The following is an 18,807-nucleotide window of genomic DNA, read 5'->3' as shown; positions in this document are numbered from 1 at the left end:
ATTGTCATATGTGACACAATTTCATTCTATTTTATGATTGAGTGCTATCCCATTGAAGATATTGAATATCATATTGAATATATATGTATATTTATATTACATATTTATCCATTTAGCAATTAATGAACACTTAGGTTGCTTCCATATCTTGGCATTTGTAAAGAATGCTACAATAAGCATAGGGGTGCACAAATTGTTTCCAATCAGTGTTTTTGTGTTCTTTGGGCAAATACCAAGTGGAATTACTATGTTGTATGGTATTTCCATCTGTAATTTTTGAGAAACCTCTATATTGTTTCCCACAATGGTTGTACCCATTTATATTCCCACCAACAGTGTACATGGGTTGCCTTTGCTTCACATCCTTGCCAACACTTGCTATTTCTTGTCTTTTTGATGATAGCCATTCTAATTAGTTTTAGGTGATAACCTCATTCTGGTTTTGGTGTAAATTTCCCTGACAATTAGTGATGTTGGGCATTTTTTCACCTGCATGTTGGCCATTGGGATGTTTTCTTTGTAATAAAACTCATTTAGTTGCTTTGCACATTTTCTAATGATTTTTTGTCATTGAAATGTATGAGTTCTTTATATATGTTGGATGTTAATCCATTGTCTGATATATGGTGTACAAATACTTTCTCCTATTTTGTATGTTGCCATGTCATTTGTTTGGTTATTTCTTTTGTTGTGCAGAACTTTTTAAGTATGATGCAGTCCCACTTAATGAGTTTTGCTTTTGTTTATTCTTTTGGTTTCTTATACAAAAATTTATCACCAAGTCCAATGTTGAGGAGATTCTTTCTTATGTTTTCTTGCAGGAGCTTTTTGGTCTATTGTTTTATGCTTAAGTTTTTCATCCATTTTAAGTTAATTTTGTGAGTGGTGGATGGCAGGGATCCAATTTCATTGTTCTGCATGTTTTTATCCAGATTTCCAAACACTACTTTTGGAAAAGGCTGTCTTTTTTGTAATTGGGTCATTTTGGTTTCCTTGTCAAATATTAGTTGCTCATATATGCAGGGGATTAGTTCTAGGTTCCATATTCTATTCCATGTGTCTATTTTTATGCCAGTACCATACTGTTTTGATTACTATAGGTTTGATCTATAGTTTAAAACCAGGAAGTAAAATCAAGAATCCTTGTAACATTCCAAAGGCAAATCTACAAAATAAAAAAATATTTAGAAAAACACTTCTGTGTTTATTTTTAATTTATGCCCTTAACTCTTTAACGGAAATAACTTTTATTATGAATGTGATATTCATTTCATTGTTTTATTAAAGATTTTATTTATTTATTCATGAGACACACACACGCACACACAGAGGCAGAGACACAGGCAGAGGGAGAAGCAGGCTCCATGCAGGGAGCCTGACGTGGGACTCAATCTCGTGTCTCCAGGATCACACCCCGGGCTGCAGGTGGCATTAAACCGCTGAGCCACCGGGGCTACCCCTGTGATAATCATTTCAATGCTTTCTTTTGCATATATATTTCATCTATTTCATGAATTATAGCAAACTACAGCATATTTTTTATATCTGTACACACACATGCAACTTGAATCACACACTTATAAACTTTAATATACAAAATCCCCTAAAACTTACAAATAAAATTAGATAAAGTGTTGTAATGAAAGTATAAGGAATGCTTATGAGATATAAGCATTATCGTTAAAAAGTGAACAGTTCATCTAAATTGTAATTTTTTCTTAATCCACACAAATATTTTTATAATTTTTGTATTCTTTTTCCCCCAGGCTAAATAATTTTATCCTCATTACATGATGAAGCTGGGGGTAAAAGAAGAAGAAATTAATATAATTTATTTTCTATTTTTCAAGGCAAGATTATTGGAGTATAATTTACATAAAGAAAAATGCATCCGATGAATACCCACCATTTGCTTTGATGTGGATGGAACTGGAGGTATTATGCTGAGTGCAGTAAGTCAATCGGAAAAGGACAGTCATTATATGGTTTCACTCATGGGAATATAAAAAATAGTGAAAGGCACTATAGGGTAAAGGAGAGAAAATGAGTGGGAAAAATAAGATGGTGACAAAACATGAGAGACTCCTAACTCTGGGAAACGAACAAGGAGTAGTGAAAGGGAAGGGAAGGTGGGTGGGGGATGAGGGGGGTGGAAAGGGTGGGGGCTGAAGACTGAGTGACAGGCACTGAGGGGGGCACTTGATGGGATGAGCCCTGGGCGTTATACTATATGTTGGCAAATCGACTAATGTTAAAAAATATACCAAATAATATACCAAAAAATATACAAAAAAAGAAATGACAAGAAAAAAAAAGAAAAATGCATCCTTTAAGATGTACTTTTCTATGAACATAAACACTTTTACTGGTTAATGTTTTCTGATGTATCACAAAAACTCAAAAGACCTCAAAAACAGGTAATATCTCTATTTCATATCCCCTATCCCTCATATGCACTTATTGTTTCTTCTTTCTAAATCGTTGAACAGGAGGAGGTGGGTAGGTGTTCCCACCCAAAGAACATCCTGTGCTCCTCTTACCTCTCCACCCTCAGGCTTTGGATTCCATTCTATCTGATATCTCAATTATGCCTCCATTTACCCTCTTTTTGCCCATTAGTATTGTCAATTTTTTTCTTCTACTATTTCTATTAGATGTATATATATTCTATTGACTTTAAAGACAAAAAAAAGATCACAAAAATCTAAACCATAGTACCATACGTACAACCTCAGCTCAAATCTTACTGTCTGAAAACATTGTCTCCATTCAGGTTCTGATTGCCTCCCCTCCCAATTCCTACCCAATCTCTTCCATTTTTCCCATCACTCCACTGAAAATATCTTTATCCTTCCAACCAAATAATTTTTTCCTTTTGACTTATTCAACATTACAGTTCTCTTATGTTCACCTATGAGATGAAAGGTCCAGCTATTTTACCAGCAAAAATGACTTTATTTGGCAATAGCAGAAAATTGCAGTTTGAGACAATCAAACTATAGGGAACTATAGGCAAATTCATATAACAGAGGAGAAAGGTGTGCTATCATGGAAAAAGAAAGAAGCTAGGAGGGACTGATTTTTAAAGAGTTCAAAGTGATGATTGTTTCTCATTGGCTGAGTGTGGCAGTTCCTCACTGGCTGGACTGTAGCTGCGCAAGGAAAATTTCTTTCCTTCCCCCTGCTGAGGTATGCAAATATGCCTTCTGTTTGGGGTCTGAGTGGTAGTGCATGACAAGTCTCTCTTCTGGGCCTCCAAACTCCATTTTCAACAAAATTTCCTTTATTTATTTTCATACTTATCCTACATTCTGTCTAAATTTTGAGTCTGTGTTGTAGACTTTTTCTCCATAATCTGTGTAAAAGGAACCTCTTTCTCACCAAAAACCATTTAATGAAGACAAGTCACCCACAAATTAAGTACAATATCTGGCACTGCATAGACAAGAAATAATTTGTTGAAAGAGAAAATAAAGCCAGGAAAATAGACAGGTGGATGAGGGAGGAGAAGGATCAATGAAGTTAGCCTTCTAATTGTCTCATTAAAATATAAAACTAATTCTCTTAAAATAGAAAACAGTATTTTTTGCTATTAGTTATTGTGATTATATATGCGTATTGTCATTGCATTGAACCAAACATTAGTTGATATCCAAGAGTTTGATTCCCAACCATTGACAGATGGAAAATTGTAATTACTGGTAATGTTTACTGAAGTATTGTATGTATGTATGTGTGTGTGTGTGTGTGTGTGTGTTTACAAACACAGATACACAGAAAAGTTCACAAATTGTGACTTTCCACAAGGAAAGACACCTATGTATAGCCATTAGTAGATGAAGAAATAGATTATAATCAGTATGCAAGATTGCTCTCACATAAACTTTCCCATGATCTAAGCCTCATTCTCTTTAAAGTAATTACTATTGTTTCTAACGATATAACATAAATTTAAATTTATGTAAGTATTATCATATCATGCGTTTTGTGTGTTTATAGCTTTTTCAGCATTTTGTGGGCTATGATGGTGAGATGAATCCATGTTGTTGTGATTTGATTGTTTGGCTTATGAGTTAGCAAATTACCTAAATTAAACACTGGCAGAGAATACCAACCTTACATTGATGGACTTTCTTCCTTTAGGACTTAGTCCATCAAATCCAGTCTAACTTTGTGCTTTGATGCCCATAAGTAATATCATTTTAATTTAAACTACTTTCCTATTGTGTTTTTTTCCAGTAGATGAATTAATCTATTATAGGCTATTCTAGTATTGAAAAAAGCAGAAACTACCTAAATCCATTTTTTTGCCTCCATAATTTTGCTATGTATTTTCCTCCCTGAAATACTTCCTATGCAATTTTTTAAGGTTACCTGCTTTCTGAAATGACATAATTCAGTATGAGTGAAGAAAAAAGGCTGATGTCAATATTAAAGAATTTTTAGAAATAATATAAAGATGTTTGCTTGTCCTTTAAGATAGAAAAGCACACCATATTAATGAGAACTCAAAATTGCAGTAGGTTTAAGTTCATAAAACAATAGATTAGATAGATTAGAGATCACTTGTCTAGATAAATGTTGTGTTTTATCCTTGTCATATTTATTTCCAAGAAAGACTGAAAGACTTTCACCAAAGAGAAGGATAAGCTCTATTTATAATTGTAATGTGATAAAGCAAAAGAGGAATTATAGTGAAAACTTAGCTTTGCTTTAGTCATCAGAAAAAAATGACAAGGGACACCTGAGTGGCTCAGTTGGTTAAGCATCTGCCTTCTGCTCAGATCATGATCCCTGGGTCCTGGGATTGAGCCCTGTGTCAAGCTCTCTGCTTAGTAGGGACCCTCTTCCTTGTACCCCCACCCCCACTCATACTCTCTCTTTCTTGATCACTCACTCTCAAATAAATAAATAAAATATTAAAAAAACACAAAGATAAATACAGAATGACTGAGATACAAATGTATTTGTTTTCCTCCTACTTTTATTGAACATGCCAGATACTTCTATGAAGATGCTACCTGTGTTAATTCATTTTCATGTATTTAATCCTACAATCAATCCTATAAATTCGCTATTATAGTAGTCCCATTTTTCAAATAGGGAAAGTTGGCACAGAGATATAAAAATTAGACCTGGCATTAAAACAAGTTTTTGGAATTGTAACCACTATCACATACTGAGGTAGGCGCTGCTTTGAGACATACTGAGGTAGGTGCTGCTTTGAGGGTCTAACTGACCCTTAGAAACCAGATCTAACTAATGAAGCAGAGGTAAAGTAATGACCCAACAGGGCCATAGCACCAATATACTCCTCCAATAATACCCATCCTAGGGTAGCCTGGGTGGCCAGGTGGCTTAGCGCTGCCTTCAGGCCAGGCCTGATCCTGGAGACCTGGGTTTGAGTCCCACACCAGGCTTCCTGCATGGAAGAGAAGAGAGAAGCAAAGACTTCTCTTTGCTTCTCTCTCTCTCTCTCTGTCTCTCATGCATAAATAAATTTAAAATCTTAAAAAAAATACCCATCCTAAGGGAATTCTGAAAGGATGAAGATTATCTACCCTGTCATCAAATGGGAAAGTTGTTCTATTTATTTGCTACATTTAATGAATATCATTATTAATTAGTTCTTCAGTGCCAAGTTTTAGGCTACTTAATTCAGTTAAAATATTTGAAGGTTTAGAAGAAAATTACATAGTGTTTCTTAGTTATTTTATATTAAACTCCCTTTTCTAGCAGTTAACATCTTGCAAGTCAAGTTTAAAGTAATCTATTTCTTAAAAATAGCCCCCCTCCTTGCATTGGCCCTCATGGAATCCCTGCTATAAAATCTATGGCTATACATTTGACTTGAATGGCAAGCATAATTTTATAAAATAATGAAATATTCCAGTAAGTACATGGCTGGTAAATTTCAAGCATGTATTTGCCAACTATGAGATTTTTAAAATTATTAGCATTTATGTGCTTACAAGGAATAAGAAAGAAAAAATAGTAATTACAGTTACTTTTACTCCTATAGATTTTGGATGCTAAGTACTTTTCTAGAGTCCCTTCATTCCCATAGATTTCCATGTTTCTCATCTTTTTGAGGATCCATTAATATAATTTATATTTTATTATTGCTATACACATATATACTTTTACAAATGTGAATTTAATAATTTCATATATGAAATGTGTTCATTATCATATATATAAGGTTCTACTTATTTATACAATTCACATGAATAATGCATTGTCAATATAATTCTAGAATGTGTTTTTCTTTCTAACATTATAAAGTCAAAATGTATATATGCTGTTCTTATAAGTATATTTTGATTTGCTTATGTATTTCTCTACAAAGGTATGTTTAAGTTTTGATTATTATTTTAAACATATTGCTGAATAATTTTACTATATATGGTTCTTCAGGCTCATATGTATGTTTTACTACATGCTTATAACTGCCAAGTTCTTCTCTGGGGCCTGTATAATATATTTAACTAAACTCTGTTGCAAAACTGTTCTCCAAGATGTAGATGATTTTTGAGTGCCCCAATTTCTTTACCTCTGTGTCAATATTTTGTATTGAATAAACTGTTGGGATATTGAGATATTACTATCTATAATATAGTAGATATGACATGGTTATTTTTAAATTTGAATTTATCAAATTTTCATGTTTTCATGTGTTCAATTAACTGTAGGCTTACCAATTATGTAATTTATATTCACATGATATTCTTCACTCATTCTTCAAATGGGTTTTGAATTACTGTTTATGAGCTTCTGTAAATTTTTTTTATATATGCTGAATAGTAATGTGATCACATTTATTAGCTATATGCATTTCTTTCTATTAGTTGTTAGTCTTTTACAATCATTTTCTGATCATTTTAAAAAATTCTTAACATATTCTGTATAAATTATTTTGCTGTTCATATTCAAGTATTTAAAGAAAAAATATATTTAATGTGAGATGGATATTTAACTATATTTGTTTGCCATATGGAAAACCAATTATCCTATAATGGCTCATCAAAAATTCTGTTTTTTTCCTACTGATTTACAATATGCAATATGTTGTATATCACACATACCATCTGCAGAGTACATCTGTCTTTTAGCTATATATTCCTTGCCATTGGTATCACTGCATTATGTGACAGCTTTACCATTCTAGCTTTAAAAATCCCACCTATTGGTGGCAGAATGAATTTTAAAAATTAGACCTCTCTCTATGCTGCTTATAGGAGACTCACCTCAAACCTAAGGACACATGCAGACTGAAAGTAAAAATATAAAGAAAATATTTACCATGCAAATGGAAGTGAAAAAAAAAAAAAAGCAAGGATAGCAATACTTATATCAGACAAAACAATTTTTTTAATTTATAATTTTTTTAAGATTTTATTTATTTATTCATGAGAAACAGAGAGAGAGAGGCAGAGACATAGGCAGAGGGAGAAGCAGGCTCCCTGCAGGGAGTCCAACGTGGGACTCTATCCCGGGACCAGGGGATCAACCCTGAGCTGAAGGCAGACACTCAACTGCTGAGCCACCCAGGCAACCCGACAAAACAGAATTTAAAAAAGACTGTAACAAGCATTATATCATGACAAATTCAACAAAAGAATAATTGTAAATATCTAACACCCAACACTGAAGTACTTAAACACATAAAGCAAGGATTAACACACATAAAGAAAGTTGATGGTAATATAATAGTAGAAGACTTTACCACCCAACTTATATCAATAGAAAGATCAACCATGCAGAAAATCAAGGAAAATGTCTTAAAATAGCACAATAGAGCAGATAAATATAAATATACAGAGCATTCCATCCAAAAACAACAGAATAAACATTCTTTTCAAAAGCACATAGAACATTTTCCAGAATAGATCAATTAGGCCACAAAACAAAACTCAATAAAGTTTAAAAGACTGAAATGCTATTAGGCATCTTTTCTAGAAGACCACAGTGGTATGAAACTGGAAGTAAATCATAAGTAAAAAAATGGGAAAATCACACATGTGGCAACTAAACAACATGTTATTAAACAACCAGTGCATTAGTGGATCAACCAAAGGAGAATTAAAAAAAAATGCATAGAGACAAATGAAAATAAAATGGTCCAAAATCCTGGGGACATAGCAAAAGAATTCTAAGAGAGCAACATATAGTGATACAGCCTACCTCAAGAAACAAGAAAAAATTCAAATAAACAATCTAACCTTACACCTAACAGAATTAGGAAAAGAACAAACAAAGCCCAAGGTAAGCAGAGGAAAGGAAATCATAAGGAACAGGCAGAAATAGATGCTGGAGAGAGAGAGAGAGAGAGAGAGAGAGAGAGGGAGAGAAGAAAAGAAAATATATTAAAAAAAAGAGAGATAGCAATGAAACCAAGAGCCACTTCTTTAAAAAGATAAATAAAATTGATAAACTCTTCCCCAGGTTCATCCAAAAAAAGAGAGATAGAAAGAGAAAGTAAGGACTCAAAATCATAAATGAAAAGGAGGAAGTAACAACTAATACCACAAAATACAAAAGACTGTGTAAGAGAATTATACAAAAAAAAAAATCTCTGTCAAAAATTGAGCAATCTAGAAGAAATGGGCAATTCCTAGAAGTATATAATCTTAGTCTGAATCAGGGAGAAATAGATACCTAAACAGACTCATTACTACTAACAAAATTGAATCAAACAAAAGAAAAACAAAACAAAAAACTACCAAAAAATAAAAGTCCAAGACCAGATGGATCACAGGTGAATTCTACCATTTAAAGAAGTATTATCATCATTTTTTAGATTTTATGTATTTATTCATGTGAGACACAGAAAGAGGCAGAGACATAGGCAGAGGGAAAAGAAAGCTCCCTCTGGGGAGCCTGATGCAGGACTTGATTCCAGAACCCCGGGATCATGCCCTGAGCTGAAGGCAGATGCTCAACCACTGAGCCACCCAGGCATCACTTAAAGAAGTATTAATATCTATTGTTCCCAAACTATTCAAAAAAAAAAAAAAAAAGCTACGGAAAGCTTCCAAATATACAAGATCAGCAGGTAAACCCTGATATCAAAACCAGACAAAAACATCACAAAACACACCAAATACTACAGCTCAATATCCCTGATGAAATTAGATGTAAAAGTCCTCAAAAAAATATTAGCAAACCATATTTAACAATACGATAGAAGCATCATTCACTCTGATCAAATCAATTTATTCCAAGGATCCAAGGATATAATTCAACATTTACAAATCAATCAACATAACATCAGATCAACAAAACGAAGGATAACAATTATGTGATTATCTCAATAGATGCAGAAAAATCCTTTTAGAAAATTCAACATCCATTCAGATAAAAACTCTCAACCAAGTAAGTTCAAAGAAAACATGTCTCAACATAATAAGGGCCATATATGAAAAATCCACAGCTAACTCATACTCAATAGTGAAAAATGGAGAGTTTTCCCCTAAAATCAGGAAAAAGATAAGGATATCCACTCTCACAACTTTTATTTCAACATGGTTGGAAGTCTTAGCCACAGTAATCAGACAAGAAAAAGAAATGAGAGATTGATAGTGGAAAAGAAGATACTGAACTATCACTATTTGTAGTTGACATGATACTATAAATAAAAAATCCTAATGACTCAACCAAAAACCTACTAGAAATAATAAGTGAATTTAGTAAATTTCAGGATGAAAAATTAATACCCAGAAATTGGTAATATTTCTATATATTAATGTAGCAACAGAGAGAGAAATTTAGAAAACAAATCCATTTATAATTCTGTCAAAAAAGAACAAAATATCTGGTAATAAAGCTAACCAAAGAAGTGAAAGAACTGTACTTTGAAAACTCTAAAATTCTGATGAAATAAATTGAAGATGACATAAACAAATAGATATTTCATGCTAATGGATTGGGAAAGCCCATATTGTTAAAATGTCCATACTACTCAAAGCAATATACAGATTCAATGAAATCCCTATTAAAATATCAACAGCAGACTCCTATCTCTGGGAAGCGAACTAGGTAGGGGTGGTGGAAGGGGAGGTGGGCACTTGACGGGATGAGCACTGGGTGTTATTCGGTATGTTGACAAATTGAACAACAAAAAATAAATAAATTTATTTAAAAAAATATCAACAGCATTTTTTACAGAAAAAAAAAACAAACTTAAATGTCTATGGAACCATAAAAGACCCTAAATAGTCAAAACAATCTTGGGAAGGAAGAACAAAGGTAGAAGATCACAATTCCACTTTAATATCTACTACGAGGTTGTAGTAATCAAAACAGTATGGTACTGGCACAAAAACAGACACAGATCAATAGAACAAAATAGCCCAGAAATTAACTTAGGTTTATAATGTCAATTAATCTACGACAAAGTAGGCAAGAAACAAGAAATGTTAAAGGGTCTAACCATTTTGAAGAATTGTTAGGCAATTTCTGAAAAAAAAAAAAGTTATCTTGTGATCTAATCATTGTACTCTTAAGTATATAAGCAAGTGAATTGGTAAAATATGTCCTTACAAAGACTTGCACACACATTTCTATAGCAGCTTTTGCTGCAATATCCAAAATTAGAAACAAATGTATTCAAAATATAAATAGATGAACAAAATACATATCTGCACAAAGGAATAATACTAATTAATAAAATTTAATTCCTAATACTTGACAATCCTGATGATGAATTGTTAGCAAAATAAGGTAGGCATAAACTAATACATGCTGTATAATCCAATTTATATAAAATCTAGAAAATACAAATTAGAAAAAACAGATCAGTAGTTGCTGCAGGCATGGAGGGCAGGAGTGATGGTCTACAAATATTCTATATGTGATTCTGAGAGAAATGTCAGTGGACATTTAAAGCTAAAAGAATTACTGTATATGTTATACTTTGTGAAGTTGATTTTATAAAGTTAAATATTCTCTGCCCCCAAATAAAAAGTAAATCCATTATATATGTTTTACAAGTCTGTTATCATAAGCTTTAATAATGAAAACACATGAAAAGATTATCAAGGGGCACCTACATGGCTCAGTTAAAGTGTGTGCCCTTGGCTGGAATTGTGACCCCTGGGTTCTGGGATCAGGATTGAGCCCCCGCGGGGCTCCTTCCTCAGCAGCGAGCTGCTTCTCCCTCTCCTTTTCCCTGCTGCTCCCCCTGCTTATGCACTCATTCTGTCAAATAAATACATAAAATTAAAAAAAAAAGATTATCAATATCATTACTTTTGAGGAAAATGAAAATAAAAACAAGATACCTGTTAGAATGTCAAAACAAGTACTTTCAGATAGAGAAAATAATTTAAATATATATATATAATAAAACTAATTACTGAAATGACTAAAACAATGTAACATTTAATTCCACAAAACCAAAATTTGCAATGAAGCAGATTTATTCATTGTTAACAATATCTCTTAAAGTTTATACTAAATATATTATTTTGAGAGCTTTATGCGATTTCTATTGTTTTCTGATTTTTTTAACATTAAATGTGAAATGAAATTTACCTTCCACAATATGAATATTAGAAATTTTGGCTAAATCTAGAATATGAGGTAAATATTTGACATATGACCTTATGTAAAACGCTGTAATAATCTTATCTGAAACCATGCCTTTTTATAAAAAGAAAAACACTATATGAAGTTTTCGTTACAACAAAGAAGATGTATTATTTTCTTTATTGTCTTTCTAGACAATGATTTTGTCAGTGTTTCATTGTTTTTTTTTTCATTTTTTAAAAATAATACTTTAGATGTGTGATTTGCTCTATATGAATTATTTTAATCTAAAATATGGACATTTTATTTTTCCAGTCATATAAAAAGATTACTTTCCTGATATAAAATTTGGAGTTCAAATTGTAAAGGAGGGCATGGAAAAGAATAAATTCTGGTGCCCCCAAATTGCATTTTTCCCCCATAAAGTTACCATAATGGTTTTAAGTTCTAAATTGACCCCAAATTTACATGGTATAGAATGCCTCTTCATTAAGATTGAATTCACTATGATCTCTCTAATAAGACCAAAATTAAAATGTTAAGTATTTCATTCCATTTGTAAAAAGTGTGTTAGCAATTCTAATCCTACAGTTTTGGCTGAAGTAAATTTAGAAAAAGAACTTTAAATAGGAAAAAGTTCATTTAATTTTTATATATTATAGCAAGTAGTTCTGTCATATATAGGATTTGGGTGTTAAAAATGGAGAATTTTGAAAGATTATTGAAACATCTTTTATAGAATAATCATAAAAATGGGTCAAATGATAACATATATACCATAAAAATATTTTCAGTGCTCATGTTTTTTTCTGTTCTTTGTTTTGACATTGCTTAAAAAAGGTAAATAAATAAATAAATAAATAAATAAATAAAGTAAAAATTTGCTCTATTTATTTTCAAATAAAGTTTTGGTTATTTAAGTTATTTTCATTGTGATCATGTAAAAAAGAAGGTAGGCAAAATGATTTTACAGTGCCTTCCAGGTTTATGCTTCTTTATAGCTTTAGAATAAATGTTTGATTATTATTCTCTTACAAATATCAAGTGGGAGTATGAGTATTGACATTCCATGCATAATAATCAACGTAATATCTATTTTATGAAGGTACAGTGCTTAATTAAGTTTGATCCAAGAGGGTCACCTTGAGAAAATAATGACAAGTCGAAGTGCCAGTGCTTTTTTTGTTTAAAAATAAGTTTCTTACTGGTTTATACTTTTTATAGTACTATTACTAGTATACATACCTTTACATGTTAACAAAATGTTTATTTTACCCTCATTTTTAAATGAGATTTTTAGGGGTTTTGTTGTTCAAGTCTTGTAAAAGATAGATATTCAAAATAACATCGGATTCTATAAAGGAAAAAAAAACAGCGAGAAAGGAAAAAGGAAAACCACAAATAATTTCCCAATATCTTCTAATGCCCACCTTTCTCTTGAAAATGACCTTTTACTGTGGCAGTATTCCCTTATGAGTTATGTATCTGGTGGTAAGTTTGATGGTTTTGCTTGAACTATGGTTTGGCTACCTTGGAGCTACTTATATCTAAAGCCTATTTTTTTGGACAGTAAAGAGCAAAGCTTAATGTCATGCTATCACGAAACCAGTAGGCCGCTCAGCCCAATGCTCTGAGACCATGGTTTAGTACTCCCATTCTCTACTGCTTCCTAATAAATGTCTTTGTATTGCAAGGTTAGGTTTTATAGATTTATTTGGTTAATCTATGTTGTTAAATAGGGAAGGCTACAATAAGCTTTTTTTTTTTTTTTGATTGCCCCTCATCAAACCCCATCCCTTAATTGGCTTAGGGTTTATCTAGAACTTAAAATTATTACTCTCTTCATTTTGTAAATGATCAAATGACCATTTAGAAATATAATTATCTAATAACATACAGTAACTAAATTAGGGCAGCTTTAACCTACCCTAAGATTGTCTCGAAAACATCAATGATTTAATTCAGTCAGTCTGCGAGTAAATCAGTCCAATAGATATTAACCAAGAGGCACTATTGTAAAAAAAGATGAGAGATACATAAGATTAATGGATTCTCTGCAAAATATTCAAATGCATGAATATCTAAGAATTAGTCTGGTTTTATCACTGTATATATCAATTTAGACAACTTTTATTACCTTACCTTAAAGTGACTTAAATTCTGAAGGGTAGAAGAAAAGAACTAAAATATTTATCCCCTTTCCCCCGTATCTTTTCTTGTATCTATAATGAGAAACTTTAATTATTACCTTAAAGTGTTTATTTCAAATATCCTTGCTTCAAATTTTCTGTTTTGAATTCCAACGAGGTCTTTTTTTTTTTTTTTATGATTATCACAAAACAGGAAAGTTTGGAGTATGCAGTTGTATACTAAGTCAACCAGAAAGAATGTAACATTGGAGGTTTTATGTTTTCATCTTTGTAACTTTAATTTTCCATCAATCTTTAAGATTTTAGCTTTAAAAACCTTGTCACAGGGGGAAAATTCAATATCTGCTTCTTTGGCTCTCGTGTTTTACCACAAATTCTAGCTACATGAGGGAAGACCAAGAGACAAGATAAAATCAACAACTTGCACACATAAGCAACAGAAGGCAAATGGAAGCAAATTATGAAAACTGGGAGAGCATTGGAGATAGAGATACTAATTGTCAGCTCACCCACTGATAACTAGCACTACTTTATTTTTGCCTGGAGAGAATGAAATCTATTTTCCATCATATTTTATATACTATTCATGTACATTAAATACTTTTCTTGGTCAAGATTATCTTATTTGAGTTTCACTACACACGGAATTATGTGTCAGTGTTTCCATTTACCAGCTGTGGAAACCAACATTCAGAGAAATCTAGTAACTTACCCCAGGAAGCAGAGCTGGGAAAATGTAGAGCTTAGCTTATTCCGGACATCTCTTACTCATTCTTGAACTTTCAAACATATCTCACTCTCTTGTTCTACTCTTCACATAGGGAGTGAACCTACCTACCTGAAGTTAGTGCTCCATTGAAAATATAAATTTAAATGGAAGAATGTTTCAGGTAAAAGTACAGAAGCTGTTGTATAGTTTCACTTTATAAATACCTGTAAAGGATAAAGGAAACTATGTATTAAAAATATTAACTCCCTGAGGGGGGAAAAAGTATTATATATGCTTTTAACGTAGTAACAACCCAAGAAAGTCCTTATTTAGAGAAGAACCTTACTTGAATTAAATGTGCTGTACTTTTAGAAATGGTTCTTTATTCACAATATAAAAATGATGTTCATATTTTAGTTCATATATAACATGAATAAGGAGAGATGTCGGGACTGAGTCGGGCCTTGTGATTCCTTTCCCCCACCCAAATGGATTCGTACTCTAGGCCATTTAATTTTTGCAGATCTGTTCAAATTTCAGTTATTTCTCAAGTTAAAGAAAATACTAATGTATTTCATTTTTATTTTTTTCCTGAATATGTTTGTGTTATCTTTTTTGTGCAATAATGAATCATTTTTTGACACATTCTAATATTTCTTTCTCACAAGCCTTTCCTTTTTCTCAGTTCTACATAATGAAATCGTCACTGACTCCATTGGCATTCATTTCTACTCTGATTTGTATGAAGGGATTTTAGACTGAAGTTTTAACCTGTCAACAACTAGAGGGGATTGCTATGATCTTGTCACAGTCTATTTGTTTTACACTGCTTCTCTTTCCTCTCCACACATTCTTTCGATGTAATTTCATGTGAAAATATGGTTAGGGGCTGCTTTACTTATTTTTCAAGATCATCAATGGAAATATTAACTCTGACAGGAAGGCTCTACACCACCCTACCAGATACCTGCCCTTGTAAGTTTATTATCTACTATAATTCATTTTCAAAATCTGCCAGTCATTTTTATGAAGTATTATACACATTTTGCTTTAAGAACCTCCTATTAATTTTGCTATTAATCTTTAAGCTGTTCTATTATTTGACACAAATATAAGAAGGGGAGAAAGTAGCTGTCCTGCTTCATGATCGGACTTGACTTCTAGGACTCAAACAGATGCCTTTCCTATGCAATGCAGGTCTTGTTGGGACATTTTCAAGGACCACAAAATAGTTGTATCTTGTGTCAAATGTAGATAAAATTTTGTGTTTTATGCCTATTATCCATATTCTATTTTCATAGTTAGATAATATTTACTTTAAAGAAAACTGAAGAGTTTTTAAACACTTTAAAAACGTAAGATTAATGTAAAATATCAATAGATTTTTCTTTCTGAGAAGATATTCAAAAGTCATTATTGGCAAACTTCCAAATACAAAATAACTAATGGATTTTTATGACAATGTTTATCATATTAATTATATATTTACTGCTCTTTAGTGCATACTTGTTTTACATGTGTCTGTTGCCAATGTCTGTGTATGGTATAAATTTGCAAAAAAGTGATGCCAAGTTCTAGTGAGGCTCTGAAAGTTGTAGCAAATGATTATGGAGGATCCTTCTCTGGATATTTTATAATCAAATAGAATGTTGGAGTTGGAAATAATCAAAGATTTAATTTAGGCCAAATTATTTTTTGCATAAGAGGAAACATCTCCAACAGTGAAGTAACTTTAATATAGTTTTAAATGCCATATCTCAGACTAGAATTCAGCTTTTTAGATATCCAGAACTTTGTTGTGCACCATAAAAATTGTTTAAAGGGAAAAGCCTATGTATTATTTTTCTCTTGCTGCATTACAGATAAGCACAAACTTGGCAATTTTAAACAACTTTTATTTATTATCTCACAGTTCTTGAGTCGGACACCTGAACACGACTTCACTGTCTCCTCTGCTCAGGGTTTCAAAAGGTTATAATCGGGCTGTCTGCCAGGTTTTGGAGGCTCAATTAAGGAAGAATATGCTTCAAAGATCATTCAGGTTGTTGGTAGGTGTCATTTTCTCATGAATGTATAGCTGAAGGCACTGGCTTTCCACGGGTCCTCAGCTGGAGGCCACTCTTCAGGTCATAGAGGCTACTAAAAGTTCATAGAGGCCACATGAGTGGGCATCCTTGGCATGACTCCTTATATCATCAAACCATAAAGGGTATTATTTCACCTTAAGGAAGTCCCTGTCCCTCTCTTAAGGGTTTTCATCTGATTAAGTCAGCCCAGCACAAAATAATCTGCATTTTTATTATCTCTAATAGAACTGATTGGGGAATTTCATCACTTTGGCACTATCGCTTCACCTTTGTCATATTCTTTTAGCTAGAAGCAAATCACAGATCCAACCTATACATAAGGGAAGGGATTATAAAAGGCATGAACACTAGGGAATGGATATCATGAGAGATCACCCTAGCGTATGTCCACCACAGCTTGCCATTTTAGATCTGAGCCACAGAAAAGCAATCTGCTGAAATCATGGCACATGTAAACCATCAGAAAGCATACCTAAACGTTCATACTTTCTCCCAGTAATTCAAGAAGTTTTATTTTTTTTACATCTATATGCCTGCTCTAAAACATTGAACTCAATCAACCTTATTTATAATTTCATCTTCTCTTCGTCTTAAAAATTTCAGATAAATTGTTTTCCTCTTCCTTTCCTATCTCTCCCTCAAGTGGGTTAGACATTTAAATATATTTTATATCAGTCCTATACAATAGAAATATAATGCAAGCCACACATGTAATCACATTAAAAAGTAAAAAATGTGAAAGTAATTTTTGTAATATATTGTATTTAACTCAACATATTGAATATATAGTCACCTTGATATGCACACAATATAAATATGTTTAGGAAAAATTTATATTCTCCCTATCGAATCCTCAAACTCTGGTGCACATTTTACGTTTATGGCATTTGGACTTTACTCAGTGCTCAACAGATACATGAACATTTCTTACCTTATTGACCAGTATAGCTCTGTTATAAACATCCTTAGAAAACATCCCCTTCCAGTCATGGCCCTATTGATTTGTTCTCTTTGTCTATTCTATAAAATGTTTCTTTCTTCCAACAGCTTCTACTTCTTAATCTATCAGTTACTCTTTTTATCCTTGTTCATCTTCCACCCTTACAAATCTATCATCGTTGCACTTGTTAATATCTTCATGTTGCGAAACAAAAATGGAATCTTTTTCTTACTAAAACTCTCATCAGCTTGTCACGTGGTTGAGATCTTATTTCCTATAGCTTCTTTCTCTTTAAATAATGCATCAGCACTCTTGCCTGGTTTCATCTGTCCATCTCTGATAACTTCTTGATCCTGTCCTTGGTGATATTAAATGAGATCCCCAGAAACTCTTCTTCTCTACAACACTCCTGCTTCCAATATTTCCCATGGCAACAGATGGCACACTTATTGGCTCAGGTGTTTATATGATTGTATCACTCTCTATATATATTTTATATACTTTTTAATTCCAGAAAAAAAATTGATTTTTAGGGCACCTCAGTGGTGCAGTCAGTTAAGTGTCTTCCTTCAGCTCAGGTTGTGATCTCACGGTCCTGGGACTGAACCCCTCATAGAGGTCCCTGCTCAGTAGGGATATAGCTTCTCCCTCTCCCTCTGCCTGCTGCTCCATCTTCTCATTCTCTCTCTCTCTCTCTCTCTCTCTCTCTCTAATAAGTAAAATATTTTTTAAAAATTATTGAGTTTCTATTTGTCAAGAATTATTCTAGACAATAAAAAAAATACAACTAAGGACTGCTAAAGATTGCTTTCCTGTGCTTATGCCAAAAATAGTAAGAGAAATAATTGTATATATCCTATAATGATAATCTACTGTAATGATATAGACATAATACAATAATAATACGATTTCATGTAAAGATAAATGCTAACTAAAATTAAAAAAAGATATCAGTATGGGACTGATTAAGAATTGGAATTATATAGTTTCACCAAAAAATCCAGATTGTCTGTATATACATATATTTTTATATATGATACATATATGTGTTTAAATATTCATAGGTATACAAATATACTCATATATGTATATGTCTGTATGACAAACTCTAGCCACTGCTTGTCTGAAAAAACTCTTTCATTCAATTCTTAATTATAATTTTGCTGGGCATAGTATTCTTGGTTGAAATATTTTCTTTTCAGCACTTGGAATATATCATGCCACTGTCTTATAGCTTTCAGATTTTCTGAAAAAAAAAATCAGCTGATAGTCTAATGGAGAGTCCCTTATACACAAAAAATTGTTTTCTTTCTTGCTGCTTTTAGGATTCTCTTTAACTTTTAACATTTTACTTTTCGTATTTTTAAAATGTATTTATTTACTTGAGAAAGC

The 18,807-nt window shown here is 32.3% G+C and overlaps 1 long non-coding RNA gene across 2 annotated transcripts in view; it reads left to right on the top strand.

The window, feature by feature from the left end:
- Positions 1-18,807, top strand: part of LOC112652816 (uncharacterized) — a 90,519-nt gene that overhangs the window by 16,068 nt on the left and 55,644 nt on the right. For both annotated transcript variants that reach the window (XR_007410422.1, XR_007410423.1), the window contains exons 2-4: positions 1,851-1,952; positions 14,501-14,569; positions 16,301-16,436. This is a non-coding gene — a long non-coding RNA (uncharacterized LOC112652816). The remainder of the gene's footprint in view (positions 1-1,850; positions 1,953-14,500; positions 14,570-16,300; positions 16,437-18,807) is intronic.

The sequence above is a fragment of the Canis lupus genome, chromosome 4 (assembly GCF_003254725.2).
Source record: "Canis lupus dingo isolate Sandy chromosome 4, ASM325472v2, whole genome shotgun sequence".
NCBI lineage: Eukaryota > Metazoa > Chordata > Mammalia > Carnivora > Canidae > Canis > Canis lupus.
This window is presented reverse-complemented; position numbering and strand designations above follow the sequence as displayed.